The sequence below is a fragment of the Triticum aestivum genome, chromosome 2A (assembly GCF_018294505.1).
Source record: "Triticum aestivum cultivar Chinese Spring chromosome 2A, IWGSC CS RefSeq v2.1, whole genome shotgun sequence".
In the NCBI taxonomy this organism is placed as follows: Eukaryota; Viridiplantae; Streptophyta; class Magnoliopsida; order Poales; family Poaceae; genus Triticum; species Triticum aestivum.
In genome coordinates this window covers 311,287,257-311,314,313 of record NC_057797.1, presented here as the reverse complement: position 1 = coordinate 311,314,313, position 27,057 = coordinate 311,287,257, and positions in this window count along the sequence as shown.

The window sequence follows — 27,057 nt, the reverse complement described above, 5'->3', positions numbered from 1 at the left end:
TGTATTACTGTGACAGCTTGTGCTGGGCAGTACATTTCTTATAAATTTTGGGAAAATGGTTCTTGTTGAATTTTACCTTTGCGCCAGTGGTTGCGACATCCGTTTGTGCGTCCACTTTTTCTTTGCTTTGTATACCAGCCTTGGGTGTGTCACCAAGTGCAGTGTCTGAGGCTTTCTCCCCAGTATCAGTCATCTGAAATGCTCTTGTGCTGAAAAGCTCTTCTATATCAACTTTCTGTTTTGCATGGGCATCCTCTTCTCTTTGTTGTGCTTGTAATACCTGATAGATGAAACAATATGAGTTGACGGTATTTGGGCAAAGTGGGTTTGGAAGTTCTACCTCTTCTTTGTTGTTTTCTTCTTGTTTTTGTGTAGTGCTGTTAACGGTCGATGCTAGATAAACCCGTGCCTCATTTGCGGGAGCGTTGATATGATACTTGTCCGACTGAGTGTATATTTTGTTGCAGATTTGTCAGTTAATTCAAGACTGTTTCTAGTTTAGAGAGAAGAGACTTTTTAGAAAGAAGAGACTGATTTTTTATACTCACGTCTTTGCTGCCTTTGATCATGTTCATCTCTTGTACTGCTCCTGTTGACACTCTTGAGGGAGAAACATCTGTTGTCGGGTTGCTTGTTATATTGCTTCCATCCTCTTGCTCGGTGTTCTTGACGACATGCTACTGTTGGCCTTTATGTTTCGGTGGCGTTCTCTTGCCGTGTTCCTGACAGAATCGAAGACAGAATTTTTAAGTTCAAGTTTAAAAGCATCGCTTTCGAGTCACATGGATGATGTATTTGTTCTCATTTACCTGTTTCTCATCTTGATTCTCTACTTCTGCAGCTCCTTTTCTACCTTGTTCTTGCTATCCTTCGGCACTTGCTGTATTGGTTGATACGTGCTCCTTGCTTTGCTCTTTTTGCACCTTGTTATGTTCTTTTGTCTCCCTCTGGCTAATTCTCGAGGTCTATGTTCTTGATTTTGTTATTCTTTTCTTACTTTCATGTTTGTTTGGTTGGTCTTGTTCTTCCTTCTTCCTTTTTCTCCTCCCTCCTGTTTCTACTGTGGCTACGGCTTCTTTCGTGTGGTTGCCATGTACAAGTGCAGTTGTGGCTCCTACGTCTGCTCCATCCTGCAACTTTAGCGTCGCCTCCTCTGGTAAGCTCACTCTGCAAACAATGTCCTAAAATTTCCTAAGTTGTTCGAGAGAATCAATCAGGGTCGTTGTTTGTTGCACCACTGAGTTCTTCATGTTTTCATCTAATTCCTCCTCTTGTCCGCTGCATTGGTGTCCAGCCCTGGTCTTCATTCCCGGTATCTGTTTTGTTTCGTCGAGTACTTGTTTCGACATTTCTTCTATGCTTCCAAATATTTCATATGATCCTGTGCTAGTGCCTGTGACTGGTTCCTTGCTTCCACTTTGTGCTGACATGTGCTTCATCCTGGCGCTTGGTTGGAGGCGGTAGTAGCTTGGTCGTCTGCTGGTGCTCCTGTTGTTGTGCTGGTATCATCTATATTGAATACAAAGGTGTTGCTATGCTGGCATAGAAGATCCTCTCCGTTGTTCCTTTCCATGTCTATATTGTTTCAGCGGAATGGAATTGGTTAGACTGGAAACCGTTTTTATAAGGGATAATGCATATATATTCAATAGGGCTATACCTTTATGTTGCCAAATTCATAGTCATCTGGTCGTGCTTTTTCGTCCCTTTTCATGTCTGCTCTAGCTATTTTCTTTGGTCACTCTCTTTTAGGTGGTTTGCTCGCGGTAATGATGTCTTGTCCATTGTCTTTGCAATCTTGCGCATTTCTATTGTGTCGGTCGGCAGCAGCAGGGAGTCGAGGTACACTATTACTGGTCCTTGTGCCAAACCATTGAGATGCTTTTTGTTCTTTTCTTCCTGAGGCAACAACCTGTGCTTCTTCCATATCTTGGCTCCTTCCTTAATACTTTTGACGATTACCTCGCAGAAATCCATCTTTGCCATTTCTGGATAGTCCAAGTCCTTGACCATAATGGCTTGTTTGCTGAAGGTAGGGGAGGTTGTTCCACAAAAAACGTTGTGGAAAAAATAAGGAAAAATATTTTAACTGATTTCCTGTTTGATTGTTCCTCATCTACTTTCATCAATTTTTGTAGTTCTTTAAACAGATCGTCGTGATGGAAATCTATTTTATTGAGGCCAAGTTCTGTGATCAGTTGTTTCATTAAAGTTGGGCTCTTCGCTGGCCTTGGTGCTGACCTTTCTGTGCCGTTTGGGTATCCAAACACCTTGTGTATAGCTTCCTTGGTAATATTGATTTCTTTCTGCTGATCAGCATCACGGAATGTTATTGTCATGCTTTCTGTGTCCAGGTTGTCGTAGATGTGTGCTGCAAGCGGTTTGCAGATGGAGTGCTTTATTTGGCATTCCTCCATGCTTCCAAACCCGGCCGTCCTAACATCTTGCCGGTGACGTTCTTCTAGTAAGTTCCATGCTCTATTGACCTGATCAAATGTTGCTCTTGCCTTGATTTCGCATTTGTCCTTATTTGTTGTTGCCTCATGTTCATCATCCATTGGTGCTACCAATTATTTTCCACTTGTCTTTATCCTCTTTGTCCGCTTCTGTCTTGGTTTTACCTGTGTAGAAAAAGATTGTTTTGTTATTGTGGATGGTTTGGTTTTCATGGGTGAAAAGCGGTAGGAAAAATCTGTAGAGAAAATGTGTTTTACATCATTGTTGCTGTCCTCTGCGGCGCCACCGTTGTTCTCTACGGAGTCATCTCCCTCTATACGAATGAGATCATCATCATGTTTTGTGCCATCGTCGTATTCGGCAGCATCACACTTTGACTCTTTGCTGGCATCATCCTCGTCTTCTTCCAACCGTTGTATTTTGTTTTTCTTCTTGGTTTTAGTTAGTTCATTCTTGACCCCTGTAACTGCTGGCGGGAGCACCATTAGAGGTCTTGGCTGCTGCTGCTGCAAGGTAGCACTGTCGCTGGTGAGTTGAGTTTTGTCCTTTATCTTTTGTCTTTTTGTTCTAGGAGGAAAGGCAGTCCTGGTTTCTCATGGCCTCTCTTTTTGTAGCTCCCTGCTTGAAGTTGGTGCTATCACTTGCTCGGGTGCTTCATTCTCCATGTTCCGCTTCGTTCTTTTTTTTGACGAGTCAGGAGAGATGAGTGTTTTTTTGGATATGCACTATTAAGTTCAGACAAAATCGTTTCAATATCTCCTCCTGCACCTCCGTCACCTGCACAATGATTATGTAACAAAAGGATTACGTAGCAAAATCAAAATAAATGGGATATAGTTTTAAAACCATGTCTTCTACGACCACACAAAAAGAATCTGAAACCTAATCTACATAGATTCATAAGATAGCCCTTTTCTTTCATTTCCTGAGCTAAAAGGCGATCAATCCATTATTTTCTTGTTATATCAAGTCTTCCTCCTAACTCTTGGTTTGGCTAATCAGTGATAGAAATTAGGGTCAGGTGTGAGCAGTATGGCTGTTGTCAAGTCCATATCAGTGAAGGGAAATCTTTTTTATAGGGAAAATACTACAAATGATATTCTGTAAATATAATTGTAAGGTTTAGAGGGTAAGATAAAATGTTCTTGAATGAATAATAATACACATAGTGTGTGAAAAATTTCATCGAAGTGTAATTTCCCAGGATTGTGCGGACGTAAGTGGTTAACTTACTGCTGCTGCTACATAGTTTTTGTTATATGGATTGTGTGAGCCTTTTATAGTACCTTGCTGCACAGCAGGCTGTTCTGCAGGTACCTTGTTTTCCTTATTACCATTCCTTGCTGCTTAAAAATGACCTGGCGTTAGCAGCAATAGAAGCAAAATTTAATTTCATAGCAAAAAGAGGAGATGCATCCCATGGACAAAAAAAATGACACTGTCGGAGAGGCATAGATTGTTTCACGCTATAAGCACACAGCTAGATCTATTATTGGAGCACGGATGTTGATATGAGAGAGGCACATAATTTGAAACAGATACAATTAACGGATATATAGAATTTCCTATAAATACCAGGTTTTGAATTTAAGGATGCTTTCATGGTTTGAATCTAGAGCAGTGTCCTAGATAGTTCTGGCATGCACAATACGTTTTAGGAAAATATCTTGTGAGCAGATTTCTGTGGCGGATAGGGGTAGTATCTTATTGCACGCGTGTCTACCTTATTTCAATTTTGCTAGAAAAGTCTAAACAAACTTTTTTTAAATGCGGTTTTGTGTGGCGGTTAGGGTTCATGTCCATCAAAAAGGGGGAAAATCGCTTTGATCGAACTGTGGTAATGGAATTTAATGGATTAATATTTTTTACCTTCGATTGCTTGTGAGGGATTTGTCGCATCCATAGGCTGCTTTTTCTCCTTGCTCTCTGTTGGTACCTCCGCCGCGAGCAGGGGTCATCGCCGTCAGTCGCCACCACCGCCGGGAGAGGTTTTTGATGCTTTCGCGGGCACTCACCGACTGTTTGTATCTCGAAGTGGATGGTGGCTGGTAGGCAAGGCGAACGCGATTTGGAATTTTGGTTGGTCTGGTGGATTGGACAATGCGGGCAGAAGGAGAGAGGAGGGTGTTCGAGAGAGGAGAACTGGTGAGGTGTTCTAGATTTTCGGTGGGAAAGCAAAAGGAAGAAAGTAGTGGAGGGAGAGAGGGACATAGTCGAACCGTCGCGAATCTTTGACCGTCCGGTTTCACATCAAGATTGGTGTAACTTTCTGTAGGCTTCGATGGGCTTGTTTTTTTCCTTGCTTGCTCAACTGCGGGAGCGTTTTTTTATTTTAGTGTGGTGACATCCACGTGGGCATGGTTTGGTGTTACCCAGAGTCACGTTCGTGTCTGCACATGTTACGGACGTTTTCTATAACGTTCCATGGTGAAGCGCATGGAAGTGAGGCCACCAGCTCTCACCCTCCTATGTTAATGGCGAAGCGTCTCGAATCTTTGACCGTCCATTTGGACACCAAGATTGGTGAAATTTTCCGTGTACTTCCATGAGCTTGTTTTTGCTTGCCATCTCAACTGTTAGTCGGTGGGATGTTAGCATTTTTTTTATTTTAGTGTTGTTGTGTGATCCACAGGGGCATGGCTTGGCGTTACTCAGAGTTACGTTCATGGTTCTTTGTGTGCCAAACTATTCCGCTCGCCAGTTCATTTGGAGAGGCATGGACATGAACTCATGGGAAGCATGTCAACGGATTGGTCAGAGTCTAGTTACAACGGTTGTATGCTTTTGGTATTTCCAAATGATTCCGCTCGCTCGTTCTCCTGGAGAGGAATGGATGTGAAAACGGTGGGGGCAAGTATTATTATTAGATAGAGTCGCGTTTGTCCACGCATGCGTTACATGCATTTTCTCTGGCGAGTCACTGTGAGGTGTGTGGAAGTGAAGCCGAGTTGGCACTGTGTTGCTAATGCAATAGGCACACTCCTGACACTGTGTATGGAAATATTTTCCTTGTCACCTCATTCCTTTTTTGTGGAGAGTCGCGGTTGTGCATTCCAGGGAGGCACTATTTGTTATTAGACAGAGTAATGTTTCATGGTTCTTTGTGTTCCAAACGATTCCGCTCGCCAGTTCATTTGGAGAGGCTTGGACATGAATTCATGGGAAGCATGTTAACGCATTGGTGAGAGTCAAGTTACCACGGTTGTATGCTTTTGGTATTTCCAAATGATTCCGCTCGCTCGTTCTCTTGGAGAGGAATGGACGTGAAAACGGAGGGGGCAAGTATTGTTATTAGCCAGAGTCACGTTTGTCCACACGTGTGTTACATGCATTTTCTCTCACGAGTAACTGTGAGGTGCGTGGAAGTGAAGCCGAGTTGGCACTGTGTTGCTAATGCAACAGGCACAGTCCTGACGCTGTGTATGGAAATGTTTTCCTTGTCAACTCGTTCCTTTTTTGTGGAGAGTCGCGGTGGTGCGTTCTAGGGAGGCACTGTTTGTTATTAGAGAGAGTCATGATTCATGGTTCTTTGTGTTCCAAACGATTTTGCTCGCTAGTTCATTTGGAGAGGCATGGACATGAACTCATGGGAAGCATGTTAACGCTTTGGTCAAAGTCAAGTTACCACGGTTGTAAGCTTTGGGTATTTCCAAATGATTACGCACACTCGTTCTCTTCGAGAGGAATGGACGTGAAAATGGCGGAGGCAAGTATTGTTATCCAGAGTCACGTTTGTCTATGCGTGTGTTACATGCATTTTCTCTGGCGAGTCACTGTGAGGTGCATGGAAGTGAAGCCGAGTTGGCACTATGTTGCTAATGCAACAGGCACACTCCTGACGCTGTGTATGGAAATGTATTCGTTGTCAACTTGTTCCTTTTTTGTGGAGAGTCGCAGTGGTGTGTTCCAGGGAGGCACTGTTTGTTATTAGAGAGAGTCACGTTTCATGGTTCTTTGTGTTCCAAACGAGTGCGCTCGCCAGTTCATTTGGAGAGGCATGGACATGAACTCGTCGGAAGCATGTTAAAGCATTGGTCAGAGTCAAGATACCACTGTTGTATGCTTTTGGTATTTCCAAATGATTCCGCTCCCTCATTCCGCTTCCAAGTATTGTTATTAGCCAGAGTCACGTTTGTCCACGCGTGTATTACATGCATTTTGTGTGGCCAGTCACTGTGAGGTGCGTGGAAGTGAAGCCAAGTTGGCACTGTGTTGCTAATGCAACAGGCACACTCCTGACGCTGTGTATGGAAATGTTTTCCTTGTCAACTCGTTCCTTTTTTGTGAAGAGTCGTGGTGGTGCGTTCCAGGGAGGCACTGTTTGTTATTAGAGAGAGTCATGATTCATGGTTCTTTGTGTTCCAAACGATTCCTCTCGCTAGTTCATTTGGAGAGGCATGGACATGAACTCATGGGAAGCATGTTAACGCCTTGGTCAGAGTCAAGTTACCACGGTGTTATGCTTTTGGTATTTCCAAATGATTCCGCTCACTCGTTCTCTTGGAGAGGAATGGACGTGAAAACAGCGGAGGCAAGTATTGTTATTAGCCAGAGTCACATTTGTCCACGCGTGTGTTACATGCATTTTTTGTGGCCAGTCACTCTGAGGTGCGTGGAAGTGAAGCCGAGTTGGCACTGTGTTTCTAATGCAACATGCACACTCCTGACGCTGTGTATGGAAATGTTTTCCTTGTCAACTTGTTCCTTTTTTGTGGAGAGTCGCGGTGGTGCGTTCCAGGGAGGCATTGCTTGTTATTAGAGAGAGTCATGATTCATGGTTCTTTGTGTTCCAAATGATTCCGCTCACTAGTTCATTTGGAGAGGCATGGACATGAACTCATGGGAAGCATGTTAACTCATTGGTCAGAGTCAAGTTACCACGGTTGTATGCTTTTGGTATTTCCAAATGATTCCGCTCACTCGTTCTCTTGGAGAGGAATGGACGTGAAAACAGCGGATGCAAGTATTGTTATTAGCCAGAGTCACGTTTGTCCACGCGTGTGTTACATGCATTTTCTCTGGTGAGTCACTGTGAGGTGCGTGGAAGTGAAGCCGAGTTTCCACTGTGTTGCTAATGCAACAGGCACACTCTTGACGTTGTGTATGGAAATGTTTTCCTTGTCAACTCGTTCCTTTTGTGTGGAGAGTCGCAGTGGTGCGTTCCAGGGAGGCACTGTTTGTTATTAGAGAGAGTCACATTTCATGGTTCTTTGTGTTCCAAATGATTCCGCTCGCCACTTCATTTGGAGAGGCATGGACATGAACTCGTGGGAAGCATGTTAACGCATTGGTCAGAGTCAAGTTACCATGGTTGTATGATTTTGGTATTTCCAAATGATTCCGCTCGCTCGTTCTCTTGGAGAGGAATGGACGTGAAAACGGCGGGGACAAGTATTGTTATTAGCCAGAGTCACGTTCGTCCACGCATGTGTTACATGCATTTTCTCTGGCGAGTCACTCTGAGGTGTGTGGAAATGAAGCCGAGTTGGCACTGTGTTGCCAATGCAACATGCACACTCCTGACGCTGTGTATTGACATGTTTTCCTTGTCAACGCATTCCTTTTTTGTGGTGAGTCGCGGTGGTGCGTTCTAGGGAGGCACTATTTGTTATTAGAGAAAGTCACGTTTCATGGTTCTTTGTGTTCCAAACGATTCCACTCGCCAGTTCATTTGGAGAGGCATGGACATGAACTCATGGGAAGCATGTTAACACATTGGTCAGAGTCAAGTTACCACGGTTGTATGCTTTTGGTATTTCCAAATGATTCCGCTCGCTCGTTCTCTTGGAGAGGAATGGACGTCAAAACGGCGGGGGCAAGTATTGGTATTAGCCAGAGTCAGGTTTTTCCACGCGTGTGTTACATGCATTTTCTGTGGCCAGTCACTGTGAGGTGCGTGGAAGTGAAGCCGAGTTGGCACTATGTTGCTAATGCAACAGGCACACTCCTGACGCTGTGTATGGAAATGTTTTCCTTGTCAACTCGTTCCTTTTTTGTGGAGAGTCGCGGTGGTGCGTTCCAGGGAGGCACTGTTTGTTATTAGAGAGAGTCATGATTCATGGTCCTTTGTGTTCCAAACGATTCCGCTCGCTAGTTCGTTTGGAGAGGCATGGACATGAACTCATGGGAAGCATGTTAACGCCTTGGTCAGAGTCAAGTTACCACGGTTGTATGCTTTTGGTATTTCCAAATAATTCCGCTCACTCGTTCTCTTCGAGAGGAATGGACGTGAAAACGGCGGAGGCAAGTATTGTTATTAGCCAGAGTCACGTTTGTCCACGCGTGTGTTACATGCATTTTCTCTGGCGAGTCACTGTGAGGTGCGTGGAAGTGAAGCGGAGTTGGCACTGTGTTGCAATGCAACAGGCACACTCCTGACGCTGTGTATGGAAATGTTTTCCTTGTGAACTCGTTCCTTTTTTGTGGAGAGTCGCAGTGGTGCATTCCAGGGAGGCACTGTTTGTTATTAGGGAGAGTCACATTTCATGGTTATTTGTGTTCCAAACGAGTCCGCTCGCCAGTTCATTTGGAGAGGCATGGACATGAACTCATGGGAAGCATGTTAATGTATTGGTTAGAGTCAAGATACCACTGTTGTATGCTTTCGGTATTTCCAAATGATTCCGCTCCCTCGTTCTCTTGGAGAGGAAGGGACGTGAAAACAGCGGAGGCAAGTATTGTTATTAGCCAGAGACATGTTTGTCCACGCGTGTATTACATGCATTTTGTGTGGCCAGTCACTGTGAGGTGCGAGGAAGTGAAGCCGAGTTGGCACTGTGTTGCTAGTGCAACAGGCACACTCCTGACGCTGTGTATTGACATGTTTTCCTTGTCAACTCGTTCCTTTTTTGTGGAGAGTCGCGGTGGTGCGTTCCGGGGAGGCACTGTTTGTTATTAGAGAGAGTCATGATTCATGGTTCTTTGTGTTCCAAATGATTCCGCTTGGTAGTTCATTTGGAGAGGCATGGACATGAACTCATGGGAAGCATGTTAACGCCTTGGTCAGAGTCAAGTTACCACGGTTGTATGCTTTTGGTATTTCCAAATGATTCCGCTCACTCGTTCTCTTGGAGAGGAATGGACGTGAAAACAGCGGAGGCAAGTATTGTTATTTGCCAGAGTCAAGTTTGTCCACGCGTGTGTTACATGCATTTTCTCTGGCGAGTCACTGTGAGGTGCATGGAAGTGAAGCCGAGTTGGCACTGTGTTGCTAATGCAACATGCACACTCCTGACACTGTGTATGGAAATGTTTTCCTTGTCAACTTGTTCCTTTTTTGTGGAGAGTCGCGGTGGTGCGTTCCAGGGAGGCATTGTTTGTTATTAGAGAGAGACAAGTTTCATGGTTCTTTGTGTTCCAAATGAGTCCGCTCGCCAGTTCATTTGGAGAGGCATGGACATGAACTCATGGGAAGCATGTTAACGCACTAGTTAGAGTCAAGATACGACGGTTGTATGCTTTTGGTATTTCCAAATGATTCCGCTCCGTCGTTCTCATGGAGAGGAATGGACGTGAAAACGACGGAGGCAAGTATAGTTATTAGCCAGAGTCACGTTTGTCCACGCGTGTGTTACATGCATTTTCTGTGGCCACTCACTGTGAGGTGCGTGGAAGTGAAGCCGAGTTGGTACTGTGTTGCTAATGCAACAGGCACACTCCTGACGCCGTGTATGGAAATGTTTTCCTTGTCAACTCGTTCCTTTTTTGTGGAGAGTCGCGGTGGTGCGTTCCAGGGGGGCACTGTTTGTTATTAGAGAGAGTCATGATTCATGGTTATTTGTGTTCCAAATGATTCCGCTCGCCAGTTCATTTGGAGAGGCATGGACATGAACTCATGGGAAGTATGTTAACGCCTTGGTCAGAGTCAAGTTACCACGGTTGTATGCTTTTGGTATTTCCAAATGATTCCGCTGACTCGTTCTCTTGGAGAGGAATGGACGTGAAAATGGAGGAGGCAATTATTGTTATTAGCCAGAGTCACGTTTGTCCACACGTGTGTTAGATGCATTTTCTGTGGCCAGTCACTGTGAGGTGCGTGGAAGTGAAGTCAAGTTGGCACTGTGTTTCTAATGCAACATGCACACTCCTGACGCTGTGTATGGAAATGTTTTCCTTGTCAACTCGTTCCTTTTTTGTGGAGAGTCGCGGTGGTGCGTTCCAGGGAGGCACTGTTTGTTATTAGAGAGAGTCATGATTCATAGTTCTTTGTGTTCCAAACGATTACGCTCGCCAGTTCATTTGGGGAGGCATGGACATGAACTCGCGGGAAGCATGTTAATGCATTGGTCAGAGTCAAGTTACCACGGTTGTATGCTTTTGGTATTTCCAAATGATTCCGCTCGCTTGTTCTCTTGGAGAGGAATGGACGTGAAAACGGCGGGGGCCTGTATTGTTATTAGCCAGAGTCACGTTTGTCCACGCGTGTTATACATGCATTTTCTTTGGTGAGTCAGTCGGAGGTGCGTGGAAATGAAGCCGAGTAGCACTATGTTGCTAATGCAACAGGCACACTCCTGACGCTGTGTATGAACATGTTTTCCTTGTCAACTCGTTCCTTTTTTGTGGTGAGTCGCCGTGGTCCGTTCCAGGGAGGCACTGTTTGTTATTAGAGAGTGTCACGTTTCGTGGTTCTTTGTGTTCCAAATGATTCCGGTCGCCAGTTCATTTGGAGAGGCATGGACATGAACTCATGGGAAGCATGTTAACACATTGGTCAGAGTCAAGTTACCACAGTTGTATGCTTCTGGTATTTCCAAATGATTTCGCTCGTTCGTTCTCTTAGACAGGAATGGACGTCAAAACGGCAGGGGCAAGTATTGTTATTAGCCAGAGTCACGTTTATCCACGCGTGTGTTACATGCATTTTCTCTGGCGATTCACTGTGAGGTGCATGGAAGTGAAGCCGAGTTGGCACTGTGTTGCTAATGCAATAGGCACACTCCTGACGCTCTGTATGGAAATGTTTTCCTTATCAACTTGTTCCTTTTTTGTGGTGAGTTGCGGTGGTGCGTTCCAGGGAGGCACTGTTTGTTATCAGAAAGAGTCACATTTCATGGTTCTCTGCGTTCCAAACGAGTCCGCTCGCCAGTTCATATGGACAGGCATGGACATGAACTCATGGGAAGCATGTTAATGCATTGGTCAGAGTCAAGATACAACGGTTGTATGCTTTTGGTATTTCCAAATGATTACGCTGCCTCGTTCTCTTGGAGAGGAATGGACGTGAAAACGGCGGAGGCAAGTATTATTATTAGCTAGAGTCATGTTTGTCCATGTGTGTGTTAGATGCATTTTGTGTGTCCAGTCACTGTGAGGTGCGTGGAAGTGAAGCCGAGTTGGCACTGTGTTGCTAATGCAACAGGCACACTCCTGACACTGTGTATGGAAATGTTTTCCTTGTCAACTTGTTCCTTTTTTGTTGTGAGTCGCGGTGGTGCGTTCCAGGGAGGCTCTGTTTGTTATTAGGGAGAGTCATGATTCATGGTTCTTTGTGTTCCAAACGATTCCGCTCGCTAGTTCATTTGGAGAGGCATGGACATGAAGTCATGGCTAGCATGTTAACGCATTGGTCAGAGTCAAGTTACCACGGTTGTATGCTTTTGGTACTTCCAAATGATTCCGCTCACTCGTTCACTTGGAGAGGAATGGACATGAAAACGGCGGAGGCAAGTATTGTTATTAGCCAGAGTCACGTTTGTCCACGCGTGTGTTACATGCATTTTCTCTGGCGAGTCACTGTGAGGTGCGTGGAAGTGAAGCCGAGTTGGCACTGTGTTTCTAATGCAACAGGCACACTCCTGACGCTGTGTATGGAAATGTTTTCCTTGTCAACTCGTTCCTTTTTTGTGGAGAGTCGCCGTGGTGCGTTCCAGGGAGGCACTGTTTGTTATTAGAGGGAGTCACTTTTCATGGTTCTTTGTGTTCCAAATGATTCCGCTCGCCAGTTTATTTGGAGAGTCATGGACATGAGCTCATGGGAAGCATGTTAACACATTGGTCAGAGTCAAGTTACCATGGTTTTATGCTTCTGGTATTTCCAAATGATTTTGCTCGTTCGTTCTCTTGGACAGGAATGGACGTCAAAACGGCGGGGGCAAGTATTGTTATTAGCCAAAGTCACATTTATCCACACGTGTGTTACATGCATTTTCTCTGGCGAGTCACTGTGAGGTGCATGGAAGTGAAGCCGAGTTGGCACTGTGTTGCTAATGCAATAGGCACACTCCTGACGCCCTGTATGGATATGTTTTCCTTGTCAACTCGTTCCTTTTTTGTGGTGAGTTGCGGTGGTGCGTTCCAGGGAGGCACTGTTTGTTATTAGAGAGAGTCACATTTCATGGTTCTTTGTGTTCCAAACGAGTCCACTCGCCAGTTCATATGGACAGGCATGGACATGAACTCATGGGAAGCATGTTAACGCATTGGTCAGAGTCAAGATACCACAGTTGTATGCTTTTGGTTTTCCAAATGATTACGCTCCCTCGTTCTCTTGGAGAGGAATGGACGTGAAAACAGCGGAGGCAAGTATCATTATTAGCCAGAGTCATGTTTGTCCACGCGTGTGTTACATGCATTTTGTGTGTCCAGTCACTGTGAGGTGTGTGGAAGTGAGGCCGAGTTGGCACTGTGTTGCTAATGCAATAGGCACACTCCTGACGCTGTGTATGGAAATGTTTTCCTTGTCAACTTGTTCCTTTTTTGTGGTGAGTCGCGGTGGTGCGTTCCAGGGAGGCTCTGTTTGTTATTAGAGAGAGTCATGATTCATGGTTCTTTGTGTTCCAAACGATTCCGCTCGCTAGTTCATTTGGAGAGGCATGGACATGAACTCATGGGAAGCATGTTAACGCATTGGTCAGAGTCAAGTTACCACGGTTGTATGCTTTTGGTATTTCCAAATGATTCCGCTCACTCGTTCTCTTGGAGAAGAATGGACGTGAAAACGGCGGAGGCAAGTATTGTTATTAGCCAGAGTCACGTTTGTCCACGCGTGTGTTACATGCATTTTCTCTGGCAAGTCACTGTGAGGTGTGTGGAAGTGAAGCCGAGTTGGCACTGTGTTTCTAATGCAGCAGGCACACTCCTGACGCTGTGTATGGAAATGTTTTCCTTGTCAACTCGTTCCTTTTTGGTGGAGAGTCGCAGTGGTGCGTTCTAGGGAGGCACTGTTAGTTATTAGAGAGAGTCAAGTTTCATGGTTCTTTGTGTTCCAAACGATTCCGCTCGCCAGTTCATTTGGAGAGGCATGGACATGAACTCGTGGGAAGCATGTTAACGCATTGGTCAGAGTCAAGTTACCACGGTTGTATGCTTTTGGTATTTCCAAATGATTCCGCGTGCTCGTTCTCTTGGAGAGGAATGGACGTGAAAACGGCGGGGGCAAGTATTGTTATTATCCAGAGTCACGTTTGTCCACATGTGTGTTGCATGCATTCTCTCTGGCGAGTCACTGTGAGGTGCGTGGAAATGAAGCCAAGTTGGCACTGTGTTGCTAATGCAACAGGCACACTCCTGACGCTGTGTATGGACATGTTTTCTTTGTCAACTTGTTCCTTTTTTGTGGCGAGTCGCGGTGGTGCATTCCAGGGAGGCACTGTTTGTTATTAGAGAAAGTCACGTTTCATGGTTCTTTGTGTTCCAAAAGATTCCGCTCGCCAATTCATTTGGAGATCCATGGACATGAACTCATGGGAAGCATGTTAATGCATTGGTCAGGGTCAAGATACCACGGTTGTATGCTTTTGGTATTTCCAAATGATTCTGCTCCTTCATTCTCTTAGAGAGGAATGGACGTGAAAACGGCGGAGGCACGTATTGTTATTAGCCAGAGTCACGTTTGTCCACACGTGTGTTACATGCATTTTCTCTGGCGAATCACTCTGTGGTGCGTGGAAGTGATGCCGAGTTGGCACTATGTTGCTAATGCAACAGGCACACTCCTGACGCTGTGTATGGAAATGTTTTCCTTGTCAACTCGTTCCTTTTTTGTGGAGAGTCGCGGTGGTGCGTTCCAGGGAGGCACTGTTTGTTATTAGAGAGAGTCATGATTCATGGTTCTTTGTGTTCCAAACGATTCCGCTCGCTAGTTCATTTGGAGAGGCATGGACATGAACTCATGGGAAGCATGTTAACGCCTTGGTCAGAGTCAAGTTACAACGGTTGTATGCTTTTGGTATTTCCAAATGATTCCGCTCACTCGTTCTCTTGGAGAGGAATGGACGTGAAAACGGTGGAGGAAAGTATTGTTATTTGCCAGAGTCACATTTGTCCACGCGTGTGTTACACGCATTTTCTCTGGCGAGTCACTGTGAGGTGTGTGGAAGTGAAGCCGAGTTGGCACTCTGTTGCTAATGCAACATGCACACTCCTGACGATATGTATGGAAATGTTTTCCTTGTCAACCCGTTCCTTTTTTGTGGAGAGTCGCGGTGGTGCGTTCTAGGGAGGCACTGTTTGTTATTAGAGAGAGTCATGATTCATGGTTCTTTGTGTTCCAAATGATTCCGCTCCCTAGTTCATTTGGAGAGGCATGGACATGAACTCATGGGAAGCATGTTAACGCATTGGTCAGACTCAAGTTAACACGGTTGTATGCTTTTGGTATTTCCAAATGATTCCGCTCACTCGTTCTCTTGGAGAGGAATGGACGTGAAAACGGCGGAGGCAAGTATTGTTATTAGCCAGAGTCACGTTTGTCCACGCGTGTGTTACATGCATTTTCTCTGGCGAGTCACTGTGAGGTGCGTGGAAGTGAAGCCGAGTTGCCACTGTGTTGCTCATGCAATAGGCACACTCCTGACGCTGTGTATGGAAATGTTTTCCTTGTCAACTCATTCCTTTTTTGTGGAGAGTCGCAGTTGTGCGTTCCAGGGAGGCCCTGTTTGTTATTAGAGAGAGTCACTTTTCATGGTTCTTTGTGTTCCAAACGATTCTGCTCGCCAGTTCTTTTGGAGAGGCATGGACATGAGCTCATGGGAAGCATGTAAACACATTGGTCAGAGTCAAGTTACCATGGTTGTATGCTTCTGGTATTTCCAAATGATTTCGCTCGTTCGTTCTCTTGGACAGGAATGGACGTCAAAACGGCGGGGGCAAGTATTGTTATTAGCCAGAGTCACATTTATCCACGCGTGTGTTACATGCATTTTCTCTGGCGAGTCACAGTGAGGTGCTTGGAAGTGAAGCCGAGTTGGCACTGTGTTGCTAATGCAATAAGCACACTCCTGACGCCCTGTATGGAAATGTTTTCCTTGTCAACTTGTTCCTTTTTTGTGGTGAGTTGCGGTGGTGCGTTCCAGGGAGGCACTGTTTGTTATTAGAGAGAGTCACATTTCATGGTTCTTTGTGTTCCAAACGAGTCCACTCGCCAGTTCATATGGACAGGCATGGACATGAACTCATGGGAAGCATGTTAACGCATTGGTCAGAGTCAAGACACCACGGTTGTATGCTTTTGGTATTTCCAAATGATTACACTCCCTCGTTCTCTTGGAGAGGAATGGACATGAAAACAGCGGAGGCAAGTATTATTATTAGCCAGAGTCATGTTTGTCCACGCGTGTGTTACATGCATTTTGTGTGTCTAGTCACTGTGAGGTGCGTGGAAGTGAAGCCGAGTTGGCACTGTGTTGCTAATGCAATAGGCACACTCCTGACGCTGTGTATGGAAATGTTTTCCTTGTCAACTTGTTCCTTTTTTGTGGTGAGTCGTGGTGGTGCGTTCCAGGGAGGCTCTGTTTGTTATTAGAGAGAGTCATGATTCATGGTTCTTTGTGTTCCAAACGATTCCGCTCGCTAGTTCATTTGGAGAGGCATGGACATGAACTCATGGGAAGCATGTTAACGCATTGGTCAGAGTCAAGTTACCACGGTTGTATGCTTTTGGTATTTCCAAATGATTCCGCTCACTCGTTCTCTTGGAGAAGAATGGACGTGAAAACAGCGGAGGCAAGTATTGTTATTAGCCAGAGTCACGTTTGTCCACGCGTGTGTTACATGCATTTTCTCTGGCAAGTCACTGTGAGGTGCGTGGAAGTGATGCCGAGTTGGCACTGTGTTGCTAATGCAACAGGCACACTCCTGACGTTGTGTATGGAAATGTTTTCCTTGTCAACTCGTTCCTTTTTTCTGGAGAGTCACGGTGGTGCGTTCCAGGGAGGCACTGTTTGTTATTAGAGAGAGTCATGATTCATGGTTCTTTGTGTTCCAAACTATTCTGCTCGCTAGTTCATTTGGAGAGGCATGGACATGAACTCATGGGAAGCATGTTAACGCCTTGGTCAGAGTCAAGTTACAACGGTTGTATGCTTTTGGTATTTCCAAATGATTCCGCTCACTCGTTCTCTTGGAAAGGAATCGACGTGAAAACGGTGGAGGCAAGTATTGTTATTTGCCAGAGTCACGTTTGTCCACGCGTGTGTTACACGCATTTTCTCTGGCGAGTCACTGTGAGGTGTGTGGAAGTGAAGCCGAGTTGGCACTCTGTTGCTAATGCAACATGCACACTCCTGACGATATGTATGGAAATGTTTTCCTTGTCAACTCGTTCCTTTTTTGTGGAGAGTCGCAGTGGTGCGTTCCAGGGAGGCACTGTTTGTTATTAGAGAGAGTCATGATTCATGGTTCTTTGTGTTCCAAACGATTCCGCTCCCTAGTTCATTTGGAGAGGCATGGACATGAACTCATGGGAAGCATGTTAACGCATTGGTCAGACTCAAGTTAACACGGTTGTATGCTTTTGGTATTTCCAAATGATTCCGCTCACTCGTACTCTTGGAGAGGAATGGACGTGAAAACGTCGGAGGCAAGTATTGTTATTAGCCCGAGTCACGTTTGTCCACGTGTGTGTTACATGCATTTTCTCTGGCGAGTCACTGTGAGGTGCGTGGAAGTGAAGCCGAGTTGCTACTGTGTTGCTCATGCAACAGGCACACTCCAGACGCTGTGTATGGAAATGTTTTCCTTGTCAACTCGTTCCTTTTTTGTGGAGAGTCGCAGTGGTGCGTTCCAGGGAGGCACTGTTTGTTATTAGAGAGAGTCACTTTTCATGGTTCTTTGTGTTCCAAACGATTCCGCTCGCCAGTTCATTTGGAGAGGCATGGACATGAGCTCATGGGAAGCATGTTAACACATTGGTCAGAGTCAAGTTACCATGGTTGTATGCTTCTGGTATTTCCAAATGATTTCGCTCGTTCGTTCTCTTGGACAGGAATGGACGTCAAAACGGCGGGGGCAAGTATTGTTATTAGCCAGAGTCACATTTTATCCACGCGTGTGTTACATGCATTTTCTCTGGCGAGTCACTGTGAGGTGCTTGGAAGTGAAGCCGAGTTGGCACTGTGTTGCTAATGCAATAGGCACACTCCTGACGCCCTGTATGGAAATGTTTTCCTTGTCAACTCGTTCCTTTTTTGTGGTGAGTTGCGGTGGTGCGTTCCAGGGAGGCACTGTTTGTTATTAGAGAGAGTCACATTTCATGGTTCTTTGTGTTCCAAACGAGTCCACTCGCCAGTTCATATGGACAAGCATGGACATGAACTCATGGGAAGCATGTTAACGCATTGGTCAGAGTCAAGATACCACGGTTGTATGCTTTTGGTATTTCCAAATGATTACGCTCCCTCATTCTCTTGGAGAGGAATGGACGTGAAAACAGCGGAGGCAAGTATTATTATTAGCCAGAGTCATGTTTGTCCACGCGTGTGTTACATGCATTTTGTGTGTCCAGTCACTGTGAGGTGCGTGGAAGTGAAGCCGAGTTGGCACTGTGTTGCTAATGCAATAGGCACACTCCTGACGCTGTGTATGGAAATGTTTTCCTTGTCAACTTGTTCGTTTTTTGTGGTGAGTCGCGGTGGTGCGTTCCAGGGAGGCTCTGTTTGTTATTAGAGAGAGTCATGATTCATGGTTCTTTGTGTTCCAAACGATTCCGCTCGCTAGTTCATTTGGAGAGGCATGGACAAGAACTCATGGGAAGCATGTTAACGCATTGGTCAGAGTCAAGTTACCACGGTTGTATGCTTTTGGTATTTCCAAATGATTCCGCTCACTCGTTCTCTTGGAGAAGAATGGACGTGAAAACGGCGGAGGCAAGTATTGTTATTAGCCAGAGTCACGTTTGTCCACGCGTGTGTTACATGCATTTTCTCTGGCAAGTCACTGTGAGGTGCGTGGAAGTGAAGCCGAGTTGGCACTGTGTTTCTAATGCAGCAGGCACACTCCTGACGCTGTGTATGGAAATGTTTTCCTTGTCAACTCGTTCCTTTTTGGTGGAGAGTCGCAGTGGTGCGTTCTAGGGAGGCACTGTTTGTTATTAGAGAGAGTCACGTTTCATAGTTCTTTGTGTTCCAAACGATTTCGCTCGCTAGTTCATTTGGAGAGGCATGGACATGAACTCGTGGGAAGCATGTTAACGCATTGGTCAGAGTCAAGTTACCACGGTTGTATGCTTTTGGTATTTCCAAATGATTCCGCGCGCTCGTTGTCTTGGAGAGGAATGGACGTGAAAAGGGCGGGGGCAAGTATTGTTATTATCCAGAGTCACGTTTGTCCACATGTGTGTTACACGCATTCTCTCTGGCGAGTCACTATGAGGTGCGTGGAAATAAAGCCGAGTTGGCACTGTGTTGTCAACTTGTTCCTTTTTTGTGGCGAGTCGCGGTGGTGCATTCCAGGGAGGCACTGTTTGATATTAGAGAAAGTCACGTTTCATGGTTCTTTTTGTTCCAAAAGATTCCGCTCGCCAATTCATTTGGAGATCCATGGACATGAACTCATGGGAAGCATGTTAATGCATTGGTCAGAGTCAAGATACCACGGTTGTATGCTTTTGGTATTTCCAAATGATTCTGCTCCTGCGTTCTCTTAGAGAGGAATGGACGTGAAAACGGCGGAGGCACGTATTGTTATTAGCCAGAGTCACGTTTGTCCACACATGTGTTACATGCATTTTCTCTGGCGAATCACTCTGAGGTGCGTGGAAGTGAAGCCGAGTTGGCACTGTGTTGCTAATGCAACAGGCACACTCCTGACGCTGTATATGGAAATGTTTTCCTTGTCAACTCGTTCCTTTTTTGTGGAGAGTCGCGGTGGTGCGTTCCAGGGAGGCACAGTTTGTTATTAGAGAGAGTCATGATTCATGGTTCTTTGTGTTCCAAACGATTCCGCTCGCTAGTTCATTTGGAGAGGCATGGACATGAACTCATGGGAAACATGTTAACGCCTTGGTCAGAGTCAATTTACAACGGTTGTATGCTTTTGGTATTTCCAAATGATTCCGCTCACTCGTTCTCTTGGAGAGGAATGGACGTGAAAATGGTGCAGGCAAGTATTGTTATTTGCCAGAGTCACGTTTGTCCACGCGTGTGTTACACGCATTTTCTCTGGCGAGTCACTGTGAGGTGTGTGGAAGTGAAGCCGAGTTGGCACTGTGTTGCTAATGCAACATGCACACTCCTGACGATATGTATGGAAATGTTTTCCTTGTCAACTCGTTCCTTTTTTGTGGAGAGTCGCGGTGGTGCGTTCCAGGGAGGCACTGTTTGTTATTAGAGAGAGTCATGATTCATGGTTCTTTGTGTTCCAAACGATTCCGCTCCCTAGTTCATTTGGAGAGGCATGGACATGAACTCATGGGAAGCATGTTAACGCATTGGTCAGACTCAAGTTACCATGGTTGTATGCTTTTGGTATTTCCAAATGATTCCGCTCACTCGTTCTCTTGGAGAGGAATGGACGTGAAAACGGCGGAGGCAAGTATTGTTATTAGCCAGAGTCACGTTTGTCCACGCGTGTGTTACATGCATTTTCTCTGGCGAGTCACTGTGAGGTGCGTGGAAGTGAAGCCGAGTTGCCACTGTATTGCTCATGCAACAGGCACACTCCTGACGCTGTGTATGGAAATGTTTTCCTTGTCAACTCGTTCCTTTTTTGTGGAGAGTCGCAGTGGTGCGTTCCAGGGAGGCACTGTTTGTTATTAGAGAGAGTCACATTTCATGGTTCTTTGTGTTCCAAACGATTCCGCTCGCCAATTCATTTGGAGAGGCATGGACATGAACTCGTGGGAAGCATGTTAACGCAATGGTCAGAGTCAAGTTACCTGGGTTGTATGCTTTTGGTATTTCCAAATGATTCCACTCGCTCATTCTCTTTGAGAGGAATGGACGTGAAAACAGCGGAGGCAAGTATTGTTATTATCCAGAGTTACGTTTGTCCACGCGTGTGTTACATGCATTTTCTCTGGCGAGTCACTGTGAGGTGCGTGGAAATGAAGCCGAGTTGGCACTGTGTTGCTAATGCAACAGGCACACTCCTGACGCTGTGTATTGACATGTTTTCCTTGTCAGCTCGTTCCTTTTCTGCGTTCTAGGGAGGCACTGTTTGTTATTAGAGAAAGTCATGTTTCATGGTTCTTTGTGTTCCAAATGATTTCACTCGCCAGTTCATTTGGAGAGGCATGGACATGAACTCATGGGAAGCATGTTAACACATTGGTCAGAGTCAAGTTACCACGGTTGTATGCTCTTGGTATTTCCAAATGATTCCGCTCGCTCGTTCTCTTGGAGAGGAATGGATGTCAAAACGGCGGGGGCAAGTATTGTTATTAGTAGAGTCATGTTTTTCCACACGTGTGTTACATGCATTTTCTGTGGCGAGTCACTGTGAGGTGCATGGAAGTGAAGCCGAGTTGGCACTGTGTTGCTAATGCAACGGGCACACTCCTGACGCTTTTTATGGAAATGTTTTCCCTGTCAACTCGTTCCTTTTTTGTGGTGAGTCGCGGTGGTGCGTTCCAGGGAGGCACTGTTTTTTATTAGAGAGAGTCACATTTCATGGTTCTTTGTGTTCCAAACGATTCCCCTCGCCAGTTCATATGGAGAGGCATGGACATGAACTCATGGGAAGCATGTTAACGCATTGGTCAGAGTAAAGATACCACGGTTGTATGCTTTTGGTATTTCCAAATGATTTCGCTCCCTCGTTCTCTTGGAGAGGAATGGACGTGAAAACGGCGGAGGCAAGTATTATTATTAGCTAGAGTCATGATTGTCCACGCGTTTGTTACATGCATTTTGTGTGGCCAGTCACTGTGAGGTGCGTGGAAGTGAAGCCGAGTTAGCACTGTGTTGCTAATGCAACAGGCACACTCCAGACGTTGTGTATGGAAATGTTTTCCTTGTCAACTTGTTCCTTTTTTGTGGTGAGTCGCGGTGGTGCGTTCCAGGGAGGCTCTGTTTGTTATTAGAGAGAGTCATGATTCATGGTTCTTTGTGTTCCAAACTATTCTGCTCGCTAGTTCATTTGGAGAGGCATGGACATGAACTCATGGGAAGCATGTTAACATATTGGTCAGAGTCAAGTTACCAGGATGTATGCTTTTGGTATTTCCAAATGATTCCGCTCACTTGTTCTCTTGGAGAGGAATGGACGTGAAAACGGCGGAGGCAAGTATTGTTATTAGCCAGAGTCACGTTTGTCCAGGCGTGTGTTACATGTATTTTCTCTGGCGAGTCACTGTGAGGTGCGTGGAAGTGAAGCCGAGTTGCCACTGTGTTGCTCATGCAACAGGCACACTCCTGACGCTGTGTATGGAAATGTTTTCCTTGTCAACTTGTTCCTTTTTTGTGGAGAGTCGCAGTGGTGCGTTCCAGGGAGGCACTGTTTGTTATTAGAGAGAGTCACGTTTCATGGTTCTTTTTGTTCCAAATGATTCCGCTCGCCAGTTCATTTGGAGAGCCATGGACATGAACTCATGGGAAGCATGTTAACGCATTGGTCAAAGTGAAGATACCACGGTTGTATGCTTTTGGTATTTCCAAGTGATTGTACTCCTTCATTCTCTTGGAGAGGAATGGACGTGAAAACGGTGGAGGCACGTATTGTTATTAGGCAGAGTCACGTTTGTCCACACGTGTATTACATGCATTTTCTCTAGCGAATCACTCTAAGGTGCGTGGAAGTGAAGCCGAGTTGGCACTGTGTTGCTAATGCAACAGGCACACTCCTGACGCAGTGTATGGAAATGTTTTCCTTGTCAACTCGTTCCTTTTTTGTGGAGAGTCGCGGTGGTGCGTTCCAGGGAGGCACTGTTTGTTATTAGAGAGAGTCATGATTCATGGTTCTTTGCGTTCCAAACGATTCCACTCGCCAGTTCATTTGGTGAGGCATGGACATGAACTCATGGGAAGCATGCTAACGCATTGGTCAGAGTCAAGTTACCATGGTTGTATGCTTTTGGTATTTCCAAATGATTCCGCTCGCTCGTTCTCCTGGAGAGGAATGGACGTGAAAACGGCGGAGGCAAGTATTGTTATTAGCCAGAGTCACGTTTGTCCACGCGTGTGTTACACGCATTTTCTCTTGCGAGGCACTATGAGGTGCGTGGAAGTGAAGCCGAGTTAGCACTGTGTTGCTAATGCAACAGGCACACTCCTGACGCTGTGTATGGAAATGTTTTGCTTGTCAACTCATTCCTTTTTTGTGGTGAGTCGCGGTGGTGCGTTCTAGGGGGGCACTGTTTGTTATTAGAGAGAGTCATGTTTCATGGTTCTTTGTGTTCCAAACGATTCCACTCGCCAGTTCATTTGGAGAGGCATCGACATGAACTCATGGGAAGCATGTTAACACATTGGTCAGAGTCAAGTTACCACGGTTGTATGCTTTTGGTATTTCCAAATGATTCCGCTCACTCGTTCTCTTGGAGAGGAATGGACGTTAAAACGGCGGGGGCAAGTATTTTTATTAGCCAGAGTCATGTTTGTCCACGCGTGTGTTGCATGCATTTTCTCTGGCGAGTCACTGTGAGGTGCATGGAAGTGAAGCCGAGTTGGCACTGTGTTGCTAATGCAACAGGCACATCCTGACGCTATGTATGGAAATGCTTTCCTTGTCAACTCGTTCCTTTTTTGTGGTGAGTCGCGGTGGTGCATTCCTGGGAGGCATTGTTTGTTATTACAGAGAGTCACGTTTCATGGTTCTTTGTGTTCCAAATGAGTCCGCTCGCCAGTTCATTTGGAGAGGCATGGACATGAACTCATGGGAAGCATGTTAACGCATTGGTCAGAGTCAATTTACCATGGTTGTATACTTTTGGTATTTCCAAATGATTCCGCTCACTCGTTCTCTTGGAGAGGAATGGACGTGAAAACGGCGGAGGCAAGTATTGTTATTAGCCAGAGTCACGTTTGTCCACGCGTGTGTTACACGCATTTTCTCTTGCGAGTCACTGTGAGGTGCGTGGAAGTGAAGCCGAGTTCTCACTGTGTTGCTAATGCAACAGGAACACTCCTGACGCTGTGTATGGAAATGTTTTCCTTGTCAACTCGTTCCTTTTTTGTGGAGAGTCACGGTGGTGCGTTCCAGGGGGGCACTGTTTGTTATTAGAGAGAGTCATGTTTCATGGTTCTTTTTCTTCCAAACGATTCCGCTCGCCAGTTCATTTGGAGAGGCATGGACATGAACTCATGGGAAGCATGTTACCGTATTGGTCAGAGTCAAGTTACCTTGATTGTATGCTTTTGGTATTTCCAAATGATTCCGGACACTCGTTCTCTTGGAGAGGAATGGACGTGAAAACGGCGGAGGCAAGTATTATTATTAGCCAGAGTCACGTTTGTCCACGCGTGTGTTAGACGCATTTTCTCTTGCGAGTCACTGTGAGGTGCGTGGAAGTGAAGCCGAGTTGGCACTGTGTTGCTAATGCAACAGGCACACTCCTGACGCTGTGTATGGAAATGTTTTCCTTGTCAACTCATTCCTTTTTTGTGGAGAGTCACGTTGGTGCATTCAAGGGGGGCACTGTTTGTTATTAGAGAGAGTCATGTTTCATGGTTCTTTTTCTTCCAAACGATTCCGCTCGCCAGTTCATTTGGAGAGGCATGGACATGAACTCATGGGAAGCATGTTACCGTATTGGTCAGAGTCAAGTTACCTTGATTTTATGCTTTTGGTATTTCCAAATGATTCCGCTCACTCATTCTCTTGGAGAGGAATGGACGTGAAAACGGCGGAGGCAAGTATTGTTATTATCCAGAGTCACGTTTGTCCACGCGTGTGTTACATGCATTTTCTTTGGCGAGTCACTGTGAGGTGCGTGGAAGTGTAGCCGAGTTGGCACTGTGATGCTAATGCAACATGCACACTCCTGACGTTGTGTATGCAAATGTTTTCCTTGTCAACTCGTTCCTTTTTTGTGGAGAGTCACGGTGGTGCGTTCCAGGGAGGCACTGTTTGTTATTACAGAGAGTCACGTTTCATGGTTCTTTGTGTTCCAAACGATTCTGCTCGCCAGTTAGTTTGGAGAGGCATGGAAATGAACTCATGGGAAGCATGTTAACACATTGGTCAGAGTCAAGTTACCATGGTTGTATGCTTTTGGTATTTCGAAATGATTCCGCTCACTCGTTCTCTTGGATATTAATGGATGCGAAAACGGCGGAGGCAAGTATTGTTCTTAGCTAGGGTCACGTTTGTCCACGCGTGTGTTACATGCATTTTCTCTGGCGAGTCGCCGTGAGGTGGGTGGAAGTGAATCCGAGTTGGCACTGTGTTGCTAATGCAACAGGCACACTACTGACGCTGTGTATGGAAATGTTTTCCTTGTCAACTCATTCCTTTTTTGTGGAGAGTCGCGGTGGTGCGTTCCAGGAAGGCACTGTTTGTTATTACAGAGAGTCACGTTTCATGGTTCTTTGTGTTCCAAACGATTCTGCTCGCCAGTTAGTTTGGAGAGGCATGGACATGAACTCATGGGAAGCATGTTAACGCATTGGTCAGAGTCAATTTACCATGGTTGTATGCTTTTGGTATTTCCAAATGATTCCGCTCACTCGTTCTCTTGGAGAGGAATGGACGTGAAAACGGCGGAGGCAAGTATTGTTATTAGCCAGAGTCACGTTTGTCCACGCATGTGTTACACGCATTTTCTCTTGCGAGTCACTGTGAGGTGCGTGGAAGTGAAGCCGAGTTGGCACTGTGTTGCTAATGCAACAGGCACACTCCTGACGCTGTGTATGGAAATGTTTTCCTTGTCAACTCATTCCTTTTTTGTGGAGAGTCGCGTTGGTGCGTTCCAGGGGGGCACTGTTTGTTAATAGAGAGAGTCATGTTTCATGGTTCTTTTTCTTCCAAACGATTCCGCTCGCCAGTTCATTTGGAGAGGCATGGACATGAACTCATGGGAAGCATGTTACCGTATTGGTCAGAGTCAAGTTACCATGATTGTATGCTTTTGGTATTTCCAAATGATTCCGCTCACTCGTTCTCTTGGAGAGGAATGGACGTGAAAACGGCGGAGGCAAGTATTATTATTAGCCAGAGTCACGTTTGTCCACGCGTGTGTTACACGCATTTTCTCTTGCGAGTCACTGTGAGGTGCGTGGAAGTGAAGCCGAGTTGGCACTGTGTTGCTAATGCAACAGGCACACTCCTGACGCTGTGTATGGAAATGTTTTCCTTGTCAACTCGTTCCTTTTTTGTGGAGAGTCGCGGTGGTGCGTTCCAGGGGGGCACTGTTTGTTATTAGAGAGAGTCATGTTTCATGGTTCTTTTTCTTCCAAACGATTCCGCTCGCCAGTTCATTTGGAGAGGCATGGACATGAACTCATGGGAAGCATGTTACCGTATTGGTCAGAGTCAAGTTACCTTGATTGTATGCTTTTGGTATTTCCAAATGATTCCGCACACTCGTTCTCTTGGAGAGGAATGGACGTGAAAACGGCGGAGGCAAGTATTATTATTAGCCAGAGTCACGTTTGTCCACGCGTGTGTTAGACGCATTTTCTCTTGCGAGTCACTGTGAGGTGCGTGGAAGTGAAGCCGAGTTGGCACTGTGTTGCTAATGCAACAGGCACACTCCTGACGCTGTGTATGGAAATGTTTTCCTTGTCAACTCATTCCTTTTTTGTGGAGAGTCACGTTGGTGCGTTCCAGGGGGGCACTGTTTGTTATTAGAGAGAGTCATGTTTCATGGTTCTTTTTCTTCCAAACGATTCCGCTCGCCAGTTCATTTGGAGAGGCATGGACATGAACTCATGGGAAGCATGTTACCGTATTGGTCAGAGTCAAGTTACCTTGATTTTATGCTTTTGGTATTTCCAAATGATTCCGCTCACTCATTCTCTTGGAGAGGAATGGACGTGAAAACGGCGGAGGCAAGTATTGTTATTATCCAGAGTCACGTTTGTCCACGCGTGTGTTACATGCATTTTCTTTGGCGAGTCACTGTGAGGTGCGTGGAAGTGTAGCCGAGTTGGCACTGTGATGCTAATGCAACATGCACACTCCTGACGTTGTGTATGCAAATGTTTTCCTTGTCAACTCGTTCCTTTTTTGTGGAGAGTCACGGTGGTGCGTTCCAGGGAGGCACTGTTTGTTATTACAGAGAGTCACGTTTCATGGTTCTTTGTGTTCCAAACGATTCTGCTCGCCAGTTAGTTTGGAGAGGCATGGAAATGAACTCATGGGAAGCATGTTAACACATTGGTCAGAGTCAAGTTACCATGGTTGTATGCTTTTGGTATTTCGAAATGATTCCGCTCACTCGTTCTCTTGGATATTAATGGATGCGAAAACGGCGGAGGCAAGTATTGTTCTTAGCTAGGGTCA